Source organism: Eumetopias jubatus, unplaced genomic scaffold (assembly GCF_037043125.1).
Source record: "Eumetopias jubatus isolate StellerSeaLion01/CBP00866 unplaced genomic scaffold, mEumJub1_p1.0 scaffold_5, whole genome shotgun sequence".
NCBI classification, from domain to species: Eukaryota; Metazoa; Chordata; class Mammalia; order Carnivora; family Otariidae; genus Eumetopias; species Eumetopias jubatus.
This window is the reverse complement of record NW_028274811.1, coordinates 130708299-130727128: the sequence shown is the minus strand read 5'-3', so window position 1 is coordinate 130727128 and position 18830 is coordinate 130708299.

The following is an 18830-nucleotide window of genomic DNA, read 5'->3' as shown; positions in this document are numbered from 1 at the left end:
GGCAGTGGTGTTCCTGGGGAGAGGGAGGTTGGAGGCCCAGGAGTGGACAGTGGACAGTGTGGTGTGGGGATACCTTGGGTCACACTGGGAGAGAATGTCTCCCTTCCTGGAGTACATTTGGAAGAGGGTATATTGCCTCTCCAAGGACAAGGTACCCAGTGGACACCACCAAGTAGCCATTTAATTACAGGGGACAGAGGCACACACAGAGGGCAGATAACATGGTCACAGCTTTTCACTATACTGCATCATAGACTCCAGCCACCTTCATGGCCATGCAACTGCTTTTCTGGGTCAGAGTGGTCCCCAGTGCAGCTTTATGAGGCTCTCCTCCAGGGGAGAGCAGGTCTGTGCCTTGGCGTGTCCTTTCAGATTTGGAGTTTTGTGTCCCAGATGTGTACCAAAGATAAAACACAGGAGAACTGTGGTGCCAGATATGCCCACAGCCAGTATGGACAGGTTGAGGGCAAGGATCTTAGAGAGGCAGGGTCACAGGAGGGGAGATTGTTTGCTTTTCAGTAAGGGTGTCCTGAACAGTGGCAGCAGAGTTCCCCTCCCCCTGGGACAAGAGGGTGGGGTGATGCCATCTTCTACCACCCCCCCACCTCCCACCAGCACAGTCAGACTTCAGAGAGAAACGACACACCTTCAGGGGAGACTGGAGCTACTTACATCAAACCCCACCCTCTTCCACCCTGCAGGGGCATCTTTCCTAAGGCAGATGCAACTGAGCCAGTGCCACGGGCCTTGCCCCAACAGAGGACCAACACAGGCCCCCTGCATGCACTTTTTTTTTCTTTTTTTCATTGGAATCAGGCTTTCAGTTTTTTGTTCATTTTTTTGTTTATTCCCTTTCTCATTTTTTGGATCACACTTCTTTTATTTCTGTAGTTCTTTTTCTTTGGACTCAGGCTTACAGTTTTTTGTTTGTCTATGTTTTGTTCCTTTTCCTTTGCTTTTTTTTCTTTTATCAGGCTTATTTTAACAAAAAATCAAAGCACACCTAGTTAAAGGCCTGAACACTCCCCACTGCAAGCAAGGAAGAATTCTATAGATGACTGACATGGGAAATACCAGCCAAAACACAACAGCAAAGTGTACACACCATATATAGGAAACACTTTATGAGTGCCAGGCCCTGGACAGTGTATACTCCCTTTTTAATACAGCATTACTCTCGGGAACAGGAAACATAACAAGCTCTCATAATATGCAAAAGACAGAAACTTGGTCAAAATGACCAGATGGAGAAATTCTCCCCAAAAGAAAAATCAAGAAGAAATCACAGGGAGTTGCTCAAAACAGATATAAGCAATGTATCTGAATAAGAATTTAGAATGAGAGTCATAAAAATACTGGCTGGGCTTGGAAAAAGCATAGAAGATAACAGAGAAAATTTTGCTGTAGATATAAAAGACCTAAAAGCTAGTCAGGCTGAAATAAAATGTGCTGTAACTAAGATGTAAAAGCAACTGGACATAATCACAACTAGGGTGGAAAAAGCAGAGGAATGAATAGGTGATATAGAAGATAAAATTATGAAGGATAATGAAGCTGAAAAGAAGGGGGAAAGAAAACTATTAGGTCACAAATATAGGCTTAGGGAACTAAGGGATTCCACAAAGTATAATAATATAGGTATCATAGGAGTTCGAGAAGAAGAAAAGTTGGAAAAGAGGGCAGAAGGTTTATTTGAACAAATTATAGCTGAGAACTTCCCTAATTTGGGGAAGGAAACAGGCATTCAAGTCCAAGAGGCACAGAGAAATCCCCTCAAAATCAACAAAAATAGGTCAACACCAAAACATATTATAATGAAACTTGCAATATACAAAGATAAAGAAAGAATTCTGAAAGCAGCTAGAAACAAAAGGTCCTTGACCTATAAGGGTAGACACATAAAGTTAGCAGCAGACTTGTCCATCGAAACTTAGCAGGCCAGAAGAGAGAGGTATTCAAGATGCTAAATGGGAAAAAAACTATATCCAGCAAGGCTGTTATTCAGAATAGAAGGAGAGATAAAGAATTTCCAAGAAAAGCAAAAACTAAAGGAGTTCATGAACATTAAACCAGCTCTTCAAGAAACCTCCCCCTTCAAAGGGGGACCTTTGAGTGGGAAAGAGACCAAAAGCAACAAAGACTAGAAAGAAACAGAGACAATGTACAGGAACAGTGACTTTACAGGTAATACAATTGCACTAAATTCATATCTATCAATAATTACTCTGAATGTAAATGGACTAAATGCTACAGTCAAAAGACATAGGGTATCAGAATGGATAAAAAGCAAACAAACAAAACCAAAACAGGACCCATCCATATACTGCTTACGAGAGACTCATTTTAGACCCAAAGACACCTCCAGATTGAAAGGGAGGGGGTGGAGAACCATTTATCATGTTAATGGACATCAAAAGAAAGCAGGAGTAGCCATCAGACAAACTAGATTTTAAACAAAATCTGTAATAAGAGATGAAGAAGGGCATCAAATCATAATAAAATAAATGAAAACATGACAGGCCAAAACCTTTGAGATGCAGCAAAGGTGGTCATAAGAGGGAAGTATATAGCATTAGAGGCCTTCCTCAAGAAACAAGAAAGGTCTCAAATATACAACCTTAACCTTACACCTAAAGGAGCTGGAAAAAGAACAGCAAGGAAAGCCTAAATCCAGCAGAAGAAGAGAAATAATAAAGATTAGAGCAGAAATAAATGACATAGAAACAAAAACAAAGTGTAAAAACAGACTGATGAAACTAGGAGCTGGTTCTTTGAAAAAAGTATTATAATTGATAACCCCCTAGGCAGACATATCAAAAAGAAAAAAGAACCCAAATAAATAAAATCACAAATGAGAGAAGAGAAATGACAAAACCACAAAAATACAAATATTATAAGAGAATATTATGAAAAACTATATGTCAACAAAGTAGGCAATCTGGAAGAAATGGATAAATTCCTAGAAACATACAAACTACCGAAAGTGAAACAGGAAAAAATAGAAAATTTGAACAGACCCATAGCCAGGAAAGAAATTGAATCAGTAATCCAAAGTCTTTCAACAAACAATAGTCTAGGGCTGGATGGCTTCTCAGGGGAATTCTACCAAACATTCAAAGAATTAACTGTTTCAAAAAATAGAAATGGAAGGAAAACTTCCTAACTCATTCTATGAGACCATCGTTGCCATGATCCCAAAACCAGACAAAGACCCCACTAAACAGAAGAATTACAGACCAATATCCCTGATGAACATGGATACAAAAACTCTCAACAAGATAAGATACTAGCTATTAGGATCCAACAGTACATTAAAAGGAGTATTCACCATAACCACGTGAGATTTATTCCTGGGCTGCAGGGGTGGTTTAATATCCAAAAATCAATCAATGTGATATACCACATTAATAAAAGAAAGGATAAGAACCTTTTGGTCCTTTCAATAGATGCAAATAAGCATTTGAATAAATACAACATCAATTCTTGATAAAAGCCCTCAAGAAAGTAGTGACAGAAGGGACACACCTCAACATCATAAAGACCATATATTAAAGACCCACAGCAAATATCATCCTCAATGGGAAAAAAAAATCTGAGAGCTTGTCCCCTAAGGTCAGGAACACGACAGGGATGTCCACTTTCATCAGTGTTGTTCAGCATAGTACTGGAAGTCCTAGCTTCAGCAATCAGACAAAAAGAAGAAATAAAAGGCATCCAAATTGGCAAGGAAGAAGTCAATCTTTCACTCTTTGCAGATGACATGATAGTCTATGTAGAATACCTGAAAGACCACCAAAAAATTGCTAGAACTGATACATGAATTCAGCAAAGTGGCATGATATAAAATCAATGTACAGAAATCTGTTGCATTTCTATATACCAAAAATGAGGCAGCAGAAAGGAATCAATCACATTTACAATTGCACCAAAAACTGTAAGATACCTAGGAATAAACATAACCAAAGAGTTAAAAGATCTGTACTCTGAAAACTATAGAACACTTATGAAAGAAATTGAAGGAAACACAAAGAAATGGAAAACATTCCATGCTCATGGATTGGAAAAACAAATATCATTAAAATGTCTATACTACCCAAAGCAATCCACACATTCAATGCAATCCTTATCAAAATAACACCAGCTTTTTTTACAGAGCTAGAGCAAAGAATTCTTAAAATTTATATGGAACCAGAAAAGACCCTGAATGGCCAAAGGAACATTGAAAAAGAAAACCAAAGCTGGAGGCATCATAATTCTGGACTTGAAGCTCTATTACAAAGCTCTGATCATCAAGACAGTATGGTCCTGGCACAAAAGCAGATACATAGATCAATGGAACAGAATAGAGAACCCAGAAATGGACCCACAACGATATGGTCAACTAATCTTTAACAAAGCCGGAGAGAATATCCAACGGAAAAAAGCCAGTCTCTTAGGCAAATGGTGTTGGGAAATTGGACAGCCACATGCAGAAGAATGAAACTAAGTCACTTTCTTACACTATACACAAAAATAAATTCAAAATGGGTGAAAGAACTAAATGTGAGACAGGAATCCATCAAAATCCTAGAGGAGATCACAGGCAGCAAGCCCTTTGACCTCAGCCATAGCAACTTCTTACTAGACACATCACCAAAAGCAAGGGAAACAAAAGTAAAAATTAACTATTGGGACTTCATCAAGATAAAAAGCTTCTGCACAGTGAAGCAAACAATCAACAAAACTAAAAGGAAACTGATGGAATGGGAGAAGATATTTGTAAATGACATATCTGATAAAGGGGTGGTATCCAAAACCTATAAAGAATTTATCAAAATCAACACCCAAAGAACAAATAATCCATTTAAGAAATGGACAGAAGACATGAACAGACATTTCTCTAAAGAAGACATACAGATGGCTAATAGATACATGAAAAACTACTCAACATGACTCATCATCAGGGAAATAGAAATTAAAACCACAGTGAGATACTACCACAAACTGGTCAGAATGGCTAAAATTAACACATCAGAAAACAACAGATGTTGACAAAGATGCAGAAAACGGGGAACCCTCTTACACTGTCGGTGGGAATGTAAAGTGCAGCCACTCTGGAAAACAGTATGGAAGTTCCTCAAAAAGTTAAAAACAGAACTACCCTACAACCCAGCAATTGCACTAAGTATTTACCCAAAGGATACAAAAACAGTGACTTGAAGGGGTAAATGCACCCCAATGTTTACAGCAGCACTATAAACAAGAGCCAAACTATGGAAAGAGCACAAACGTCCATCAGCTAATGTGTGGATAAAGAAGTGGTAATATATATACAATGGAATATTACTCATCCATCACAAAGAATGAAATCTTGCCATTTGCAACAACATGGATGGAACTAGAGTATGCTAAGTGAAGTAAGTCAGTCAGAAAAGAAAAATAACATATGATTTTACTCACGTATGGAATTTAACAAACAAAACCCATGAACATAAGGGAAGGGAAGGAAAAATAAAATAAGATAAAACCAGATAGGGAGGCAAACCATAAGAGACTATAATTAACAGAAAAAACTGAGGGTTGCTGGAGGGGAGGTGGGTAGGGAGAAGGGCTCAAAGGGTGATGGGCATTAAGGAGGGTTTTTGTGATGAGCACTGTGGTGTTATATGTAAGTGATAAATGACTACATTCTACTCCTGAAGTTAATACTACACTATATGTTAACTAATTTGAATTTAAATAAAATCTTGGAGAAAAAAAAAGAATATGAAGGGGTACCCGGCTGGCTCAGTCAGAAGAGCATGTGACCCTTGATCTTGGGGTAAGTTTGTGAGTTTGAGCCCCACGTTGGGTGTAGATATTACTAGAACAAAAAATAAACTTAAAAAAATAATATAAAAGTGTTTTTCTTTCTTTTTTTAAAGACTTTATTTATTTATTTGTCAGAGAGAGAGCACAAGCAGAGGGAGAAGCAGGCTCCCAGCTAAGCAAGGAGGCTGATGTAGGACTTGGTCCCAGGACCCTGAGATCATGACCTGAGCCGAAGGCAGACAGTTAACTGACTGAGCCCCCCAGACATCCCTCTTTCTTCTTTTTTATAATCTCTGAAATGAAGTTTTAATGCCAACATATTATTTCCACAGCTCCAGCATGGGTTTTGGAATATAAATGCTCATAACATATTACAATGCAAACTCAATTTTGTGTGTTTCTCTAGAAGTCTGAAAACTACCATATCTAATGCTTTCTACATTTCTATGAGCTACCAAATTACTAAAACAAAATTACTAAATCTACTATATCTAATGCTTTCTACATTTCTATGAGCTACCAAATTACTAAAACAAAATTACTAAAATACTAATACTGAATTTATGATTTTTTCTGATTTCAAACAAATGTCTTATTGTCCAAGTATTTTTTTAAAAAAAACAAGTATATCTTTCAACTCAAGACTTGCCCAAGCATATTTTCCACTACCAACCAACATACTGAAGTATAGAGAAATGTCCTAAAATAAATTGAGTCATTGTTTTTGTTTATAAAACAAAAAAAATTCTGATTATAAATTTAATGTTACTCAAGCATCAAGTTATGCCACAACATTACTAATAACATGTATCATAGACAATGAGTACTTTAAAAAAAAAAGATTTTATTTATTTATTTGTCAAAGAGACAGAAAAAGAGAGAGGGAAAGAGAAAGTACAAGCAGGGGGAGTGGCAGGCAGAGCAAGAAGCAGGCTCCCCACTGAGCAGAGAGCCTGAAGTGGGGCTCAATCCCAGGACCCTTGGATCATGACCTGAGCCGAAGGCAGATGCTTAACTGACTGAGCCACCCAGGCGCCCCTACTTTTGTTTACTTTTAAATATAATGTAGTCTTCAGGTAAATATTACCATCCCTTACTATATAATTTATAATTATAATAATATATAATTAAATATGTTCAATTATATTCTGCTTTTTATCTTCTTTCTGACTTTAAGGGTCAGGATGGCTTGTATGCATTAGGCAGAAAAATTATAGAAAATCAATCATTTCAAAACCAAAAGACTCTTTTTTGCTAATTACATTATAATAGTGATAAATATTAATAAAATCATCACCCTTTAAAATTTATTTGAAATAGTTTTTAACAAATTTTTAGAGAAAAAATAACTCCATATCATATAAACTATTTCAGAACATGAGAAATAAAAAATGTTTGCCAGCTCATCCTATATCATGCATGATACCCGAACAAGACGAAATTACCAACACACACATACACACACATTACAAGCCAATATCTCTTATAAAATCAGATTTTAAAAGTCTAAATAAAATTTTAAAAACTAAATTTCAGCAGTATTCTAAAAAATTAATTCAATATAACTGAGTAGGGTTACTCCTAGGAATTTGAGGCTAATCATTAAATGTATCAATACAATTCCACAGATTAACAGATTAAAAAGTAAAATCACCAAGCAACCTTAATAGATAAAGCAAAACCATTTGCAAAATAGGACAGCAATTCTCTACAAAAGAAAATCAGTAAATAGGGCTTGATGTAAATATTAATTTTAATGAAATGTAACTAATAATTCCAATGGAAACATTACACTTAATAGTTGGGAAATTTAAATTCCTAGTTGAAAGAATAAGAAAAGCAAAAACCCAAAAAATATATAATAAAGAGATATATACAATGACATTACTTGCAGAGTCATGCTTGCAATATCTATGTTACCAGATTTTTTTTTGGTGGGGGACACTCCACTCATCAAATACCAAATAATTAAATAAGGAGAAAAAGAAAAAACTACACCAAATTAGAATTAAAGTTCAGCGTGATAGCATATTCAAGATCAAAATTTAAAAATTCTTACTTTGCCTATATACCAGCAAAATCTATTCCAGTGAAACCTTAAATATTATTAAAATAGCATACTGCATGTTATCAACAAGTATAAAATAGGAATAATCTAATAGCATGCATTCATTAAAACCAAAAGATCACTATAAAAATTCCTGACATACATTAAAATATACAAAGATACATATAATGTTCCTGAATTGAACAAATCAATATTATACAAATAATATACAAATTACACAAATAAAAAGATTTAGAAAAATATTATTCAATATAATTGAAATTCTTAAAGGATTTTTTTTTAAATTCATCAAGTTGATAATAAATTTCATTTGGAGGCAAAAATGATGAAGAAATATTCTTCATTAAAAATATGACAAAAAGAGGGACACCTCAGTGGCTCAGTTGGTTAAGTGTCTGCCTTTAGCTCAGGTCATGATCCCAGGGTCCATTGGGTTGAATCCCACATTGGGCTCCTTGCTCAGCAGGGAGCCTGCTTCTCTCTCTGCCTGCCGCTCCCCCTGCTTGTCCTCTCTCTCTGACAAATAAATAAATAAAATCTTAAAAAATATTTATGACAAAATGGAAGAAAAATATGACAAAAAGGGGTGCCTGGCTGGCTTAGTCAGTGACTATGCAACTCTTGACCTCAGAATCGTGAGTTCAAGGCCCACCTTGGGCATAGAGCCTAAGTAATAAACAACAACAGGGGTGCCTGGGTGGCTCAGTCATTAAGCATCTGCCTTTGGCTCGGGTCAAGGTCCCAGGGTCCTGGGATCGAGCCCTGCATTGGGCTCCCTGCTCTGCGGGAAGCCTGCTTCTCCCTCTCCCACTCCCCCTGCTTGTGTTCCCTCTCTCTCTGTCAAATAAATAAATAAAATCTTAAAAATAAAACAACAAAAACCAAAAAAATAAAAAATGAAATAAAAATAAAATTATGACAAAAATAAAAGTAAATGTTGAAAACTTCAAAGTTAGATGAAAAATAAGGTAGTAAGGTAAATTTATGTGAATTCACATAGTAGTTGTAACAGAATAAAGTCTAGACACTTGCATCATGGGAATTCAGATAGATGGGGAAAGATGTTATAGTCAATGAAATATTTTTAAACAATGGCTAACCACTGAGAAAACAAAACAAACAATTATCAAAGTAATATGTTAATAAAAATCAGAAAAAATAATTTCACATGGATAATATAATAAAAATAAATAGCATCTACATAAGTAGATGGAAGTCCTTTGGAAGTCCTTCCAAAGGAAAATAGAAAATCTGCAAGTTATTAATAAACATATATGATACCATAAAGTTTTAAAAACAGACAATATATAATGGGCATAATCTTAAAAATTAGAGTAAGCTATTTTAGAAATTTAATAAAAAAATCAAACTACTCAATTAAAATGGGCAAATGATAAGGTCAAAAGAAATGCATAGTAAATAAAAATAGTTTTCCCCAAGAGGATTGGGATAAAGCAGAATGTAGGAGTGAATTATCAACAAATAATGATGATATTTGTTTATCTGATTATCAACAAATAATGTTGATATAATGTTTATGTAAAATAGGCACAAACTTTTGATGGGGAATATATTTTCTGAAATTTAAAATGTACTTATCCCTCAGTATAATAATTTCATTACTAAAAACCTGTTACAGGAGTATGCATATGAAAAAAAGACATAAACAGTATTTTCATTGAAATTTTATTTTAAAATGACCAAATGTGGAATTGACCTTCTTATTTATGAATATGCAAACAGTTAAATGTGGTCAAAATGACAGTAATCATTCCACATTTACTGACATGATAATGTCTTCCAGACACAAGAGCAAGTTTGAAATAAAAATAGAACATCCCATTCTATTTAAACATATTAATGTAACAAATGAAGTAAATATGTTATATATATACTTAGTGTCTACACCACAGAAAATGTCAAAAATGACACCAAGCAAACAGTGAAGACAGGTTACCCTTGGAAAAAGGTATGGTATTCAGGGTATTCTAATTTATCTACTCTTGCATTATAAGCATATTTACAATAAGCAGTATTTATATACCAATTATGTTTTATTGATGTATAATTGACATCCCATATTCTATTAGTTTCATGTGTGCAATGTAGTGATTTGACATTTGTATACATTGAGAACTGCTCACCACGATAAGTGTAGTTGTCATCTGTCACCATACAAAGTGAATACATTACTATTGACTGTATTCCCCATGCTTACATTACATCCTCATGACTTATTTATTTTATAAGTGGAAGTGTGTATTTCTTGATCCCCTTCATCCATTTTGCCCACCCCTAATGTCCTTCCTGTGTAGCAACTACCACTCTATTCTTTGTGTCTATGAATCTGGCTTTTGTTATAAATCTAACCTTGGATTAACCCTAACCATCAGTTAACTAGGATTCGGACCTTGCTAGATTGTCCAAGCTTCCTGAATTAATATTGGAAGATGAGAGTGCACTATTTTGAACAATATTTTTTTAACTTGAATATTTTTAAAAGTCATATGTTAATTGTCACTTTTTAATGTAAACTTTTGCAAGAATGCAATTAAAGAAATTACATGGAAATTTTTCTAGGAGGTTCCTTAGAGAAAATATTTTTCTTTTTTTTTTTTTAAAGATTTTATTGATTTATTTGACAGAGACACAGCGAGAGAGGGAACACAAGCAGGGGGAGTGGGAGAGGGAGAAGCAGGCTTCCTGCGGAGCAGGGAGCCCGATGTAGGACTCAATCCCAGTACCCTGGGATCATGACCTGAGCCCAAGGCAGACGCTTAATGACTGAGCCACCCAGGCGCCCCAAAGAAATATTTTTCTAATTTGAACATCACTGATAGATGTGTTTCTCCTGAATAAAACCCTTCAGATGTGGTTATTAAAAACTGGTTATTATTACTTATTCATATTAGTTTTTATAAATGTTAGACCTATGTGTAAGAATAATATTTAATAAGGTGAAACATATTTTAGTATGGATTTTTTCATGACCATGACTTTGAACGTTCATTAACTTTATATTTGTTATGTATTTTTAATTATATAAGCAATTATGATTGTATTCTATCAAGAGTAGGAAAAAAGTTTTAAATGTATAATCCTAACAAAGGCAAGTATATTGATAGATTAGTATGTTTTATTTGCCTTTAATTTGGGTAGTGTATATTTAATATTAAATGTGTACACTACAAGCCTATAAAATACCACATTCATATGTAATATACACAAACACATGCAAAGACTCATAAAAACATACACATTTTGTTACATATGTTTTTCAAATGTTTTTTGTTGTGTACCTGGAGGTTCTTTTTCACTTCACAACTAACTTTTTTCTTGTTTCCATTTATATATTTTTTGACTACTATAGTTTGATATAATTCCTCCTAAGTTATTGTGTATTTAAATTGAATTGGGGGTGCCTGCGTGGCTCAGTTGGTTAAGCGACTGCCTTCGGCTCAGGTCATGATCCTGGAGTCCCAGGATCGAGTCCTGCATCGGGCTCCCCGCTCAGCAGGGAGTCTGCTTCTCCCTCTGACCCTCTTCCCTCTCGTGCTCTCTCTCTCTCTCTATCTTATTCTCTCTCTCAAATAAATAAATTAAAAAAATCTTAAAAAAAATAAAAATAAATTGAATTGGATTTTTCACAATTTCACATAAGGCTCCAATGTGAATAATTTTAAATATATCTGCATGAAGTTTAAAAATCAAGCTTTAAAATATCAATTAATCTGGTTAAAAAGCATTAAATATCCTTCATGCTTATTGCTAATTCTTAAGGGTTTTATATTTTTGTTGAGCTTTAAATGGCTTATGTTTGTCTGATATATTCTTTAACTGGTCATGGTGGTATTAAGGAAGTTCCTGATGATAAGCAATTCACTTAAATCTTATTTGTAAGAATAACTGCATTCTCTTCTGCTAACTGATCATCTTAAATTTTAAAAGATATTACCAAAAATTTTAGAAAGTAGTATTTGACTTCTCTTTCCTTAGCATTTCTAATTCTATTCCCCTTACTACCATGGCTTAAATATTCAAACCAAGTTTAATGAAAGCAGAACAATCACTGATCACACTGCTTTGTTCTCAACTCTAATGAGAGAGCCTCTCCTATCCCTCTATTATAGAAACTCAAATTTTATACTCTCCACCATGCTAAAGATATCATTAATGAGATTTTTATTTACAAACTTAGTAACTTTATCAAAAAGTATTTTGGTATAGACTAACTGGAAAATTTTATTTTCTTACTGAATCTGTTGTACATTCTAATATTGAACTGTATTTGCATTCCTAAAATATATTTACTTGACTGTGAATATAATTACATTATATGGAACTGAAATTGATTGTTATTCTGAACTTTAGTTTTGGCAGTGGGATTTGGCAAGAATTTTCTTTATGCAACATTTGCATCAACATAATAATAGGTTCTTGAAATGGAAGAGTATGGATAACATTTTATAACCCAAATAATTTGTTTCTTATTAGAAACGGAATAACAATATATATCCTCATTATGTTACTAAATTCTCAAAAGTTCTGATATCAAAATACCTCTGGACCCAAGGGTTTTGAGTGTGAGATTGTGAAATGTATTCTCTTGAACTCCTTATCCTTCTTAAATTCATTTCTTCTTTCTGTGTCCCCCTGCCTTCTTTTTTCTTTTTTGATTATATTTGCCAGTTTCGGTTTTATTTTATATATTTTAGATGTATTTAGCAAAACTCCTGTTTCTTAATTCATTTGATTTACTTTTACTTTGTATGCTGTTTGTCCTTTTCACCCTGGGGTTATCACTTCTTTTTAGACTTTTAAGGTTCAGCACTATATTCTAGCACTGTTTCAATTTCCTATTCTGAATTCTAGTCACTCCACTCTTACTGCATATTTATTATATCTTCCTAATTTGTGAAAGTGTATAAGTTAGTGTAAATAATTTGGCACAGAATGACAGGAAAATGGAAAAATAAATACAATTTTACATGTATTTTGAGTCTTTACAGAAAAATGACCTCATTCTATGTTACCCTCATTTTATATTTCAACATATTCCATAATAAACTAATTACTATCCTCACTCTGTAAAGTACTTATTTTATAAGTAATTTTATTTAAAATCTATTCGTAATTTAGAAACTGTAGAATAGACCAAATTTTGTTCTCATAGTCTAATGAAAATATTTGCTGCCAGTCTCTCCATTATTTAAAAATAAAATCTAGCCTCCATTATTGTAAAACCCTTTGAGAATGTTTTATTAATGTACAATTTTATTTATAAAAGCCTATATGTAGCTAGATTTATAAAATCTACATGTCTTGACAGTATTTACTAAAACTGAAAATTGTGCAAAGCAATAAAATTATTCCTGAAGGAGACATAGTAGGCCAGACACCTTTTTAAATATATGTTTGCCTTAAGTTCTAAGTTTTATTAAATAAGAGCTCGCTTACTTCTTAAAAAATGCTCATTTAAAAAAATAAAAATTCAATTTAATTTAAAAAATAAAAATAAAAAATGGTCATTTAAAATGGAAAATATTTAAAAGATATTTTTTTTTAAGATTTATTTATTTATTTATTTATTTGACAGAGAGAGAGAGAGAAAGAGAGCACAAGCAAGAGGAACAGCAGGGGAAGAAGGAAAAGCAGGCTCTCCACTGAGCCAGGAGCCTGAAGTGGGGCTTGAGCCCAGGACCCTAGGATCATGACCTGAGCAGAAGGCAGAGGCTTAACCAACTGAGCCACCCAGGCACCCCTAAAATATAATATTTTAATCAAAATAATTTCTTTTTTTTTTTAAGATTTTATTTGTTTGTCAGAGAGAGTGAGCAAGCATGAGCAGGGTGAGCAGCAGACAGAGGGAGAAGCAGACTCCCTGCTGAGCAGGGAGCCCAATGCAAGATTCGATCCCAGTACCCTGTAATCATGACCCAAGCCAAAGACAGACACTTAACTGACTGAGCCACCCAGGTGTCCCCAAAGTAATTTCTTCTTAGACACAATTTAACAATTTTTGCCTTTTGCTTTCTTTCAACATATTTAGTAATTACTAAATTTCTAAAAATATCTTATGTAGTCTGTGTTAATATGACACTGAATCTCAAGTGTACTGATTGAATAAATATGGTGTTTATACATAGACATGAAACAGTTTAACAGCAATATTCTGAGCTTTCAATATTAGATATAGCAATGGACCCAATAAAAGGTGTTTGATAGTGAAGAAACTGAACAACTTACAGCAATAATAAATACAACAATAGAAATAAAACGAATAACAAAAATGTTATGGTTCAGGCCCAGTTTTCATTTTGTATATATTGGTGTGTTATTTTTTGCCAAATGCCTTATAAAGTTTCTTTTCTTTTCCTTTTTTTTTTTGCCTTTTAAACTTTCTTAAAATTACTTACCATAATATACTCAAAGGAAATTTTACAGGCATAGTGCACCAAGAAAAACTCTAGGCCATACTTGGCTACAGATCAGCATGGAACATGAAAGAACATGGAGAAATCATAAAACATATTCTGAACCAAAAGAATCTATACATGAACCACAATAAACTCAAAGTTTTATAGTTTATCAGAAAGCCATAACATGGAAATATAAACACATTGTTTTCTCATCAGTGCCTAGAATTCTATTTGGCCATAGTAACATCAATAAATATTTGATGACTGAATAAATAAAAACCAAACCATAGCTATAGTTGCATTTATTGAGGATTTAGGAAATTAAATGAAAAATCTAAATGATAGATTAAAGATAGATTGATGATATATATAGGACAAGATAATTTAGTTAATGCATGTTCCCAAATTCTCAATTTATATGCAGTTCTTTATAAAGTTCCACATTACAGGACTATCTTCCAAGGGTTTTAAGAAAACTTATGGGAATTGAATACATCAAACATTTGCTGAGTAACATTCTTACTGAATTGTATCTGTATAGGTATTGTTTCAACTTCTGTAACAGAATAATCTATTCTGAAACCATAACTATAGGCAATAGTTAATATAGAATATAGTTTATTTATCCTCATAATGAATTAATATTAGCAAAGTTTCACTATTTAAAATGCTCCATAAAAAATAAAATGAGAACTTTTACATTTATATTGTCTATCTTCAAATCATATAAATTTTACATTAGTTTAGGAGCCAGCATGCTTCTCCTCACCAAAAAAAATAAAACTAAAAATAAATAAATAAATAAATAAATATCATTTATTTCCAAAATAAGACGTTAAATACAAGAAATTATATAGTTGTGGCCTGTCAATTTACTGATAATTACAACAATCTTTGTTATTTATTTTGAGGCTATATGGTTAGGCATATGCAGATTATAGATTTTATTGTTCTGATAAATTGCTCTCTTTTTTTTAGGTAATGATCTATTTCATCACTAATACCTGACTTTAGGTTTGAGGTTTTTTTTTTATATATATATATAATATTAGTAGACCTTTTCTTCTTTTTAAAGTATCTGCCAAGTACAACTTTAACTTTCTTAGATAATTCTAGAATTACAGCCAGTAATTCTATTACCTATCAGAGATAGTGACTGTAAAGCAGACAGTACTTCTGGGGTTTTATTAATGTTCTATTTCTTCATCTGAATGGTGTTCAGTGCGTTCACTGTGTGAAAATTCATTGAGCTGCACACTGACAATTTTTGCACTTTCATTAATTCTACTAACACAAAAAATAAGTGTTAATCAATTTTTTTGATGTGTTTTTCAATGTCTAATTGCTCTTTAGCAATAAGCTTTAGGTAACTGGGGACAAAGAAACTATGGGTGATGAAGGATACTAGTCCAGGGGATAGTGAGGCCCTGAGCCTTAAAATCTTGTATTATGGCTGGATGCCTTACAGCTGATCCAACAGGGAGAAATGGTCAGAATCTTTAAAATTAGCTCTAATGTCATCAGAGATAAAACAAATAAAAGATGTTGAAGGGCCATTTGATTCACCTGGTGGGCTATTTGGGTTGCTGCTCTTAAATTCTAGAGTTATCATTCCCTTTTGGGAGACAGAAATTCTGGTATATTTCTCTAAGAAATCTCCAACCACTAAAGAAACTGGGGTAGAGGAACTAAGTAGACTTGTAGTACTCTGAGGCAGTGGGGGCTGTTGAGCTATTCATTTCCAGTCTGGAAAATTCCTTACATGACCAGTTAAGTGGAAGGAGTGGAAAGAGCCTCTGTAGTTCCTTGGAGCCAGTAACTAAGCCAAGGCTGGCTAGAGGGCTGAAGGTGCCTAGAGCACTGAGTTTGCAACCGTCTATTATCCAATGTCCTGGCTTGTTGTAATGATGGCAGAGATGGGGGGGTAGAATGAGGGAGTTCTGTTTAGACCTCCATTTGTTGGAGTTACGAATTAGGGATTTTAGCAGTCTTTTTAGTTGAATCTCCTATGGTATGGGTGAACTGATTCGTTAACTAAAAGAGGAGTGGACATAGTTTTTTGCTTTTTTATCCTACCCTGATTCTCTTAACTAGTAGAGAAAGATCCCAGTTCAGCCTATTAATGAATATAGAGTTAAAGGCTACCTGAGTGGCTTCAACATTTAGAGGAAGGCCAGGATTTTCCTTAAAAATAATTTGGAACCATGCACATGTTTACTGTTTCTGAGTACAAGCCTGAATTTTATTCCAATCAATAAATTTTGGGAAAGCCCTAGGTGTCTCCAGGTGACATTATTTAGTGATTGCCTGATCATATATAGAACATGGCCTAACCATATACAAGGCAGGAGGTTGGTCTCTTATTTACAGTTCTAGAGATTTTCAGGATCCCAATTAGTTGTTTTCATTCAGTATCAGGCCTGGCCTTCTCCAATGAGCATGTGAACTAGTTAGTACAAACAAGAAAACTAAGTTCGAAAGACTTCTTAAATTCCTCAGCAAATCTGTAGGGATCCTTAGCTACTTTGAGAAATCTTTGACTATGGCTCACAGTTCAGCATGAGTTTAGAGGACATAAAAAATTAGGGTCTGAGCATAAGGATCCTCAGAGGGTCTGATTTTAAAGGTGCAGCTTCTAAGTTCGTCGAGAGGGTTACATGAAGAAGTGGAAGGTAAAAAGAGGTGCCATAGAGGAAGATAAATTAAGTGTGTGGGGGGGAGGGAGCAACAAGACCTCTGATGCTTTTTTATTTCTCATTTTTTTTTTTGCCTTGGCAATTTAGAAATGGTATTTTCTAAAGAAGCAATTTTAGAGTTCTGAATACATTGGAAGCCTCACAATTCCAATTGAAATAAATGTTCTATTCAGTTTGTTTTATTTTAGAGGTGTGGTCTTCTAATTTGGTTCTAAGAAAAGTAAGTTTTGGAAGGAAGTTCCCTATAATGGTCATTGGGACTATAAAATTATTTTTCATTAAGTTAATCAATTAGTTAAAAATGCACATGAGGGACCATAGTTTTTGAACATAAAACTGGGGTCCCAGAAGGGGATGCTCTCAAGAGAATTTAGCAGATTGAGATCCCATTATTCAAAATCAGAGGTTCAAAACAAAAACAAACGAGTACTCACCAGGAAAGACAAAGCCTTTAAACAGATCCCAAATAAAGTCAGTTCAACCCAAAGGAGGGAGCTCAGATCTAAGAGGAGACTTACCAAACCCAAAGGAAAGACAACTCACAAAAGCAGAGAGCGCAAAAGACTCACGTGGGTACTTCACACAGTTCTGGGGTAGTTCCTCAGGGGTTCATCCTTTTCAGATCCCTCTTTGATCACCACATAATGTTGACCCTTAAAAAACAAGAGCCAGCTAATTTACCAACAAAATGAGCTTATTTGGGAATAAAAGAGAATTGCAATTCAGAACAAGCAAACTATACCCACAGGCAAGTCTGGAGAACAGCTGAGAGGGGCTTGCTTTTATAAGGGAAAAGCAGAAACTGAAAGATGCTGTTCTAGCTTCTCAATTAGTGGAGTGTGGTGGTTTCTCATTGGCTGGGCTGTTGTTGGGATAGGAGAAATTCTTTCTTCCTTCTGCTGGGGTTTATAAAGCAAGCTTCTTCCTCTTGGGGATGGTGAAGTATATTTCTTACAATGAGGGGTAGAGCATGAAAGCTCCCCCTCCAGGCCTTTCCAACTCCATTTTTAATGAGGTTTCCTTTATTTTCACTTTGAAGACACAGATGGATTGAGTTCCAGTCCCTAGAGAATTATTTATTATTATTAATATTTATCCTCTCTGCCTCAAGGAACTGCCACAGTTGTAACATCTCGGTGCCTTGGTCTAGCCCACATTAAAAACCCTCCTCTTCAGAGTTTAGTAATACACATTTAGAAAACAACTGAAATTATTGTGGCTTCTTTCATTAGTTTTATTGCTTGCTGAATTGCCTTTGCCAGAGCATGAGCTTAATTGTTGAGGCATTTCTAAGTAGCGATCTGTAACAAGACAAGAACTACTGTTCAATTCAAGCAGTTAGTCCCCTCACAGGTTAGAGAGATGGGGAGGTTTATTCCTAAATGATAATTTACAGAGCACTTCCTTGTCTAGAAATCGTCAGGAGACTTTCTGATCATCTTATTAGCTTAAACAACACATAAAATTGCATAGAACTCATTTTCAAATTTTGCCCAGAATATTGCCCCAGGAGCAGACACTTAGATGCACCTTACTATGTAATAGGCATAGTGACAAGCAGTTTATGTGTATAATTTAATCACCATATCAAGTCTATGAATTAGTATTAGCCCCATTTAACAGAAGAGGACTGAGGCACAAAGATATTAGGTCACTTCCCAAAGACTCGATAATGTCTTATCTCTTTTATTTAATGTTGGTATTACAAAGATCAACTCTGCCCACCTATGGTCCCATCCAACTAGCATTCTTTTTTCGAGGCTGCCCTCTTGGTTTTATTCAAGAATGCCAATCATGAGATAAAAAACCGAGTTTCAACCAAATTTACAGCAGTCTAAGGTAGAACATCAAAAAATA